Below are 8,737 nucleotides of genomic sequence, written 5' to 3' on the forward strand. Positions count from 1 at the left end.
TGGTCAGTGCGAGTCATAGAAACTGGTCGACTGGTCGTTCCGGTCGTTCTGGTTGTTCAGTCATAGCAGTAGCTTAGGCTTTTATATATATAGATTTGTATTGATTTCAGAGAGGGAGAGAGAGATAGAAACATCAATGATGAGAGAGAATCATTGACTGCCTCTTGCATGCCCCACACTGGGGATCAAGCCCACAATGAGGGCATGTGCCCTGACCAGGAATTGAACTGTGACCTCCTGGTTCATAGGTTGATGCTCAACCACTGAGCCATGCCAGCCCAATTCCTTCTTATTTAAAAAACAAAATCTGATGAGTGGTTAAGAGGGTCTTTTACATTTTTATAATATAACTAGAGGCCCAATGCACAAAATTCATGCAAGAGCAGACCTTCCTTCCCTGGCTGCTGCCACCGGCTTCCCTCTGGCAGCCAGTAACCATGCTTCTCTCTGGCTGCCAACAGGCACCCAGGACCCAGGCTTCCCTCGCAGTCCCAGCTTCAGCTGGAAGGACGTCAGGTCTAATTAGCATATTATGATTTTATTATTATAGATTTTATTGTGTGTGTTTTTTACCATAATTTTTTAAAATTTCAAATTACATGTGTTAATTGCCTTCATACATCTAAACAGCCCATTAAAGTTCAAGGCTCAAAAGGGAAACAGCTTAAAATTGAGAAGGATTTTTGTCAAAATCTATAAATCAAGCCATGGGTGTCAAGCATGGTTATTAAAACAAAACAGCAAAAATGGTGAAATCACTCATGTTTGTGTGTCTTATAACCTAGCAGTGTCTTATAGCCACAGTCATGCTTTTGCCAACTGACCAACAATTCTTTTTAAGAAAGGGAGAGGGATAGAGTTAGAAACATCGATGAGAGAGAAACATCGATCAGCCACCTCCTGCACACCCCCCACTGGGGATGTGCCCACAACCAAGGCACATGCCCCTGACCGGAATCGAACTCGGGACCCTTCAGTCCGCAGGCCAACGCTCTGTCCACTGAGCCAAACCGGTTAGGGCTGACCAACAATTCTGAAATATTTCACTGCAAATAAATCTCATGATTTGCAAAGAAAAAAAAAAAATAGCCCAGCTGGTGTGGCTCAGTGATTGAGCATCAACCCATGAATCAGGAGGTGACCAGTTCAATTCCTGATCAGAGCACATGCCCAGGTTGTGAGATCAATCTCCAGTACGGGGCATGCAGGAGGCAGCCAATCAATGTTTCTCCCTCTCTCTTCCTCTCTCTCTAAAATTAATAAAAATACTAGAGGCCTGGTGCACGAAATTTGTGCACAGGAGGGTTGGGGTTGTCCTTTAGCCTGGGACCCCTACACCTTTTTCTTATCTAGCTAACCTCTTCACATTTAAAAAAAAATTTAACTGAAATACCACCTACTCTAGGAAATCCTCTTTGAACAAATCTCTTTACAATCTGTATTAAGTATTTGCATAGTATACCATTCTTTTTCTTTAGCACTTAGAGTGGATGCAATGTGCTTCTCATTCTTGCGTCTGAATTTTTTCTTGTTGCTCTTGTAATAGCAAAGCTTATCCAATTTACATTTGCCCTTCAAAGGCTTATATTTGGTTCAGTTTCTGGTTGGCTCCCTGCTTTTTTTTTTAAGCAATAAATTTGGATTATGATAGTAAACCTCACTTGTAATCAAGCCTGTAGGTCTCCCTATCTGAATATTTCTATAATACCTATCACTTTGCATACCAGAGATTGTATTCATTTATAGAAAATAACAATAAATGTCACCTGATCATTTGATCTTCTAGTAATATTTTATAGCAAGCTGTATTATTCTAGTAATTTAACTATTACAAAACTGAGGCGTGCAGAAATAAATTACATTGAACAATAAAGAATGACTCAAATATCAAAGCACAGTACACTTAGGGCCTCCCTTGTTCTGTGCCTCAAATATCATAGCATAGTTCACAGTTCACATGGAACTCAGCTTCCTTTAAAATAGGAAGGGATGCCATACTCATGAAGCAGCTACTTTCACACATATTTTTTTTTAAATATATTTTTATTGATTTCAGAGAGGAAGGGAGAGGGAAAGAGAGAAACATCAATGATGAGAGAGAATCATTGATTGGCTGCCTCCTGCACATCCCCCACTGGGGATAAAGCCCGCAACCCAGGCATGTGCCCTTGGCTGGAATCGAACCTGGGACCCTTCAGTCTGCAGGCTGACGCTCTATCCACTGAGCCAAACCAGCTAGGGCCACACATATTTTTTTTATTTAATTCACAGGACATACTCTTTGTACTAATTGTTAAAAAATCATCCTAACAATTGCCTCTGTTCCTCTCTGTATTGTTGCCTTACATTCTGATGTCATTACTGCACTTTTATCAGCCACTTGCTCTAATAAGATTGTGAATTATTTAAGGGCAGAGATCATGACTTCAGCTTGTGTTTCTCTGTCATGGTGCCTAGATAAATACTCAAATGCCATCCAGTCCAAATGACTGTGATGAGAGAGGCCCACTGTGCTGGAGACCTCTGATTTTTATTTAAGGGCCTCACTTGTTCTGTGCCTTTACAGAGGGGTGAGTAGGAGCTGAGGGAATTTGGGGAAACCCAGACAGAATTCTCCTCCTGCAAGATTTTGCTAAGCTGGTGCCCAGGACTGCTGGGCGTCTTCTTTGGGGACCACTGGGCATTTGTCCAATTAAAACCCGGACAGACAGCAATAACAGAGGCACTGGTCTCCTACTGCTAATGCATGGGGATCAAACCCCAGCCTGCAGGAACTCACCCCCACAGTCAGGACAGGGCTGATGGGTGGGCCTGGCCTGGTACTCCTAACTCTGGGGAGAAGGAGACTTCACGTGACCCGGGAAACTATCAACCGAAAAACCAGAGAAGCACAGAGGATGATTCAGAAACATGAAAGACAACGCTGGCAATTCCTTCAAACTCTGGGAAAAACCAAACCAAAACAAAACCCTGAACTTGTACACACACGTGTGGAAAAATGTTGCTCAAGGGAAAAGCAATTCAGACCCAGGCTGGAGGCCCTGGACTCGATCCACCCCACACTCCCAAACAGGTCCATAGCGCAGGCTGGTCGGTGGAGCGGCTTCTTCGCCACCTCGGGTGGCTTGCCTTGGCCTCTTCATGGCCACTGGGCCTCCCACCCCTGCAGGACCACGGGATCTGTGGTGGCAGGTGCACAGAGCAGCAGGCCCTGCCCCCGCTGTCATCTTGTTATGGCGTGATGGTCAATTTGCATATTACAGCTTTATTAGATAGGATATTTTTTAAAAAAGATCCACCATCCAGAACTGAAATATCACTGCTGTTATGAACACATTAACAACTGTTGGACATAGAAACCGGGACTCAAAAGAACTGTTGTCCCAGAAAGAAACTCACTACAGACTGATTCATTTGCCTCTCAGCATAACCATTATTGCTTGTCTCATTTTCAGTTCCTATAAGTGTATTCCTAGTATCACATAAGCTCACTCATCTAGGGGAAAAGATGAACAACATAGACTGAAGAACAAGAACAGCATCCATCAGACTGTCAGACCTCAGAGGGAAAGTAGGGGAGGGTGGGGACAAGGGAGATAGATCAACCAAAGGACTTGTGTGCTTGCATATGAGCCTAACCAATGATCACGGACAACAGGGGGGCGGGGGGGCTTGCGTGTGGGGGGGATTGGGAAGGGAACGGGGGAAGGGGGTTGATGACAAATATGTGATACCTTAATCAATAAAGTAATTTAAAAAAAAAAAAAAAAAAGAACATAGTCTCATAAATGTCATTTTAATAATCCTTTTAAATTTTTAAAAAATATATATTTTATTGATTTTTTACAGAGAGGAAGGGAGAGGGAAACATCAATCAGCTGCCTCCTGCACACCCCCCACTGGGGATGTGCCCTTGACCGGAATCGAACCTGGGACCCTTGAGTCCGCAGGCCGACACTCTATCCACTGAGCCAAACCGGTTAGGGCCATTCCTTTTAAATTTTATCTCTTGCTGTTATCTCTTGAAATATGGTTTATTTATTTTTAAAAAATTTTAGTGATTTTTTTAGAGAAAGGAAGGGAAAAGAAGAGAGAGATAGAAACATCGATGAGAGAGAAAAATACCAATCATCTGCCTCCTGCACACCCCCACCAGGGATGGGGGATGGAGCCTACGACTCAGGCATGTGCCCTGACCGGGAATCTAACCTGTGAGCTCTTGGTGCATTGGTCGACACTTAACCACTGAGTCACACTGGCCGGGCTGAAATATGATTGATTGATTGGTTATTTAATGAATTTATTTATTTATTTTAGGGAGATTTTATATATTTTTTCTTTATTTTCATTGTTGACACTATTTATTTTTTTATTTTTATTTTTTACAGAGAGGAAGGGAGAGGGATAGAGAGCTAGAAACATGATGAGAGAGAAACATCAACCAGCTGCCTCCTGAGCACCCCCTACCGGGGATGTGCCCGCAACCAAGGTACATGCCCTTGACCGGAATCGAACCTGGGACCTTTCAGTCTGCAGACCGACGCTCTATCCACTGAGCCAAACCGGTTTCAGCAATTGTTGACACTATTAAAGATGTCCCTGTTTCCCCCTCTCTGCCCCCCTCCACTGAAATATGATTTGGATTGCTAATCCCACTCATTCAGGAAGTGCCATTTCTGTGGGAAAATAGTGTCTCTTTACACTTTGTCTTTTGCCTTTGCTAATATCACAGAATTTTTCTTATCCCTTCTGAGGCAGTAGTTGCCTGAGTTTTTTATCCTTACAATACTGTCCCATGGTATTTAACATTAAAAAAGATAGAACTGTTAACAGTTTCTTGCTCAAAAAAAAAAAAAGGTCAATAAACATTTGAAGAGATGCTCAACACCTTAGTAATCAGAGAAACACAAGTCAAAACCACGAGATAGCATTTCACACCCACTACAGTGACTAATCAGAACAACAAAGAACCCCAATTGCTTTACAGATTTCTGAGGAAAAGGAACTCTCACATGCCACTGGTGGAAATGTCAAGTAGTCTGGCAGTTTCTTAAAAGTTAAACATAAACTTACCATATGCCCTAACAGTTCCACTTCTAGGTATGTATATATCCAAGAGAAAAAACGTATGTCCACACACTTGTGCACAAACGACCTCAGAAGCATTATTCACAATAACTAAAAAGTGGAAACCACTCAAATGTCCATAAATTGGTGAACAGATAAATAATCCGGTATATTTACAAGTGGAATATTTTTTGTTGATAATACTCATCTGAGAATATTTTTCCCATTGATTTTTAGAGAGAGTGGATGGGAGGGGGAGATACAGAGAGAGAGAAACTTCGATTGGTTGCCTCCCGCATGACCTTGATGGGAATCGAACCCTCTCTGATCCATGGGCCGACACTCTAACCACTGAGAAACTAGCTAGGGCAACAGTAGAATATTATCTATCTACACTAATAAAAGAGAAATATGCAAATTGACCATCACTTCATGACGCCCACCAGCCATTCAGGAGTGAATATGCAAATTAACCTCATCGCCTCCGTGGAGACTGACAGCAGGGAGGAGGCAGCTCCCAGCACGGCCTACTTGGCCGTCACTGCGGTGACCTGGGAGCAGTGAAGCACAGCCCGCAGGCAGCACCCAGCATGGCCTGCTTGGCAGTCGCCGTGGTGTGGAGCAGGCAGGCCCTACAGAGAGCAGAGAACCATGGGGAGCAGGCCTAAGCCCTCAGTAGGACATCCCCTGGGGCTCCTGGATTGGAGAGGGTGCAGGTCAGGCTGAGGGACAGCCCCCCATGCATGAATTTCATGCAACGGGCCTCTAGCATATACACTGAGTGGCCAGATTATTATGATCTTTGAACACATAATAATCTGGCCACTCAGTGTATATCCTATATAATAAAGGGCTAATATGCAAATTGTCCCCTTTACCAGGAGTTCGACCAGCAGACAGGCTGGCCAAGCGCCCATGTCCCTGCCCCTGGCCAGGCTGGCCAGACCCCACCCATGCACGAATTCATGCACCGGGCCTCTAATATATATGTTTATCCTTACAATACTGTCCCATGGTATTTAACACACACACACACACACATACACACACACACACACACACACACACACACACAGAGTGGCCAGATTATTATGCGTTCAGAGATCATAATAATCACAGTCCGAGAACCCTCGGGGGATGTCCAACTGATGGCTTAGGCCCAGGGAGTGGACATCCTTAGCACTGCCGCAGAGGCAGGAGAGGCTCCTGCCACTGCTCACTTGCGGTGAGCTGGGCTCTAGTTGAGCATTGCTCCCCCTGTGGGAGTGCACTGACCACCAGGGGTAAGCTCTTGCGTTGAGCATCTGCCCCCTGGTAGTCAGTGCACATCATAGCGACTGGTCATTCCACTGTTCAGTTGATTTGCATATTAGTCTTTTATTATATAGGACTAGAGGCCTAGTGCATGAAAATTCATGCACTGGAGGGGGCGTTCCTCAGCCCGGCCTGCCCCCTCTCACAGTCGGGGAGCCTTTAGGGGCGGGAGGTGACGCAGTGATCAGGGGAAGGTGACACCCCCATCACACCTCTGCTGCTGCCACTGCCGGCAGTGCAAGCCTTGGCCAGCCCTGGTTACCTGAGCCTCAGGTGGCCCTGGGCAGCTGGGCAACCACCATCCGAGGCTTGCCTGCACCTCGGGCTGGCCCTGGGCAGGGGCAGCTGCCATCTAAGACTTGCCTGTGCTTCCAGCCAGCCCTGGGTGGCTGGGGGGCTGAGGGGACTGGGGGACTCTGGAGACAGGTGCGCTGAGTGGCCATGCACACCTGGGGGCGGGCCTGGCCTTGCCACGTGCCTGCTGCCCCAGCAGGGTTGAGGGGACTAGGCACTGCCATCTTGTGGCTGTGGGTGCCACCATCTTTGAGGGCGTGGCAGTCAATTAGCATATTCCCTCCTTATTGTCTGTGGGCACCACCATCTTTGAAGGTGTGGCATTCAATTAGCATATTCCCTCCTTATTGGCTGTGGGTGCCGTCATCTTTGTGAAGGCATGAGGGTCAATTAGCATATTCCCTCTTTATTAGATAGGATGTCCAGAATAGAAAAATCTATGGAGACAGAAAATAGATTAGTGGTTGCAGTGGTGGAGCTGAGTGGAGGGAGGTACGGAGAGTGACTACTAATGGATACAAGGGATCCTTTTATTATTTATTTAATGTTTTTATTTATTTTTAGAGAGAGAGGAAGAGAGAAAGAGAAACATCAATTGATCGCTTGCTTCCCGTACACATCCAGGGGATCAAACCACACTAGGTATGGGCCCTGACAGGGAATTGAACCTGCAACCTTTTGGTGTATAAGACAGTGCTCCAACCAACCGAGCCACCCAGCCAGGACCATCAGCAACCCTTTCAGAGTGATGGAAATGTTCATTTTGTTGTTGTTAATCCTCACTTGGGTATGTTTTTTCCATTGATTTTTACAGCTAGTAGAAGGGATGCAGGGGGGAAAGAGAGAGAGAAACATCGATGTGACAGAGACATATTGCTGCTTCCTGAACGTGCCCTGACCAGGGTGGGGAATTGAACCTGCAACCAAGGTACCTGCCCTTGACTGGGAATAGAACCCAAGACACTTCATTACACAGGCCAACGCTTTAACCACTGAGCAACTCTGGCCAGGGCTCTTTTATTTTCTTTTTCTTTGTCTGTCTCATCGCAGATTGTGAACTTGTATAGGTCAGGGACCCAGATTTAATTTATTTCCTCCAAACCTAACAGACTGCTTGGCAGACTGCTTGTAACTAAATATTTTATGAATGGATGCATATGCTCTCTGGATCCTTTCTTCAATAATCACCTCTATACTTAAGATACAACTTGTGAGCATCCAAGATTCGACACCTTGGGCAATGACTTCTGAACAGTTGTTTCATGAGAAAACAGCTTACAAGAAAATTTTATGATGGGGTCTTAAGCTGGCAAAGGCTCTTGGAGACTGGCCTTGTAGACCAGACTTCCAGATGAAACGCTTCCAGAGGTGTAGAACTATCACCCCAGGAGGGCGTCCCAGCAGGCTGCTGTGTGAGTGGGCTCACAGGGGCCTCTTAGGGATCCACGGCTACTCACCAGCTACCTATTCACCTTGTCCATGAAGCCTGATCCTGAAAGAAATGCTCCTCCGTGTCTTCACACTGGCAGCTGCACCTGTGATTGGTGTGCAGCTGCAATCTCAGGGCCAGTGTTAATCAGTCTGTTCTATGTGGATATAGGCTAATAATCACATGACATTCTCAACTGCAAGTGGTCTGAGAAGGGCAGTGTCCCGTGCACATGCGCAGTGCAGGGCAGCTCCGAGGATGTGGGAATGAGGCCTGAGCAGCTGCCGCCAGGACCCCTCTTCCAGAACTGTCCTAACTTACACCATTCACAAGAATAAACTCAAGAGAGAGATCAAGATGGCGACCAGCAGGAAGGTGGGGAGGGAGAGAGTGTGAGAGAGTGAGGAACCCACAGAGGAGAGTGTAGACGTGTGTGGTGTGTGTGTGTATGAGCTAGGGACAGTCAGATTCTGCAGGTCCTCCAAGAGGCTGCCAAACCAGGCAGTCTTAGACGGCGGAGCCCTGCGCACAAAGCGGACATTTCTGGCGGCCGGTGCGGCACGGAGACCACACCATCTTGAGAAACAGAGACTAGGATCCTGGTCTCAGACACAAACCAGGACCCTGCAGCCA

This window comes from Eptesicus fuscus, chromosome 21 (genome assembly GCF_027574615.1).
Source record: "Eptesicus fuscus isolate TK198812 chromosome 21, DD_ASM_mEF_20220401, whole genome shotgun sequence".
NCBI lineage: Eukaryota > Metazoa > Chordata > Mammalia > Chiroptera > Vespertilionidae > Eptesicus > Eptesicus fuscus.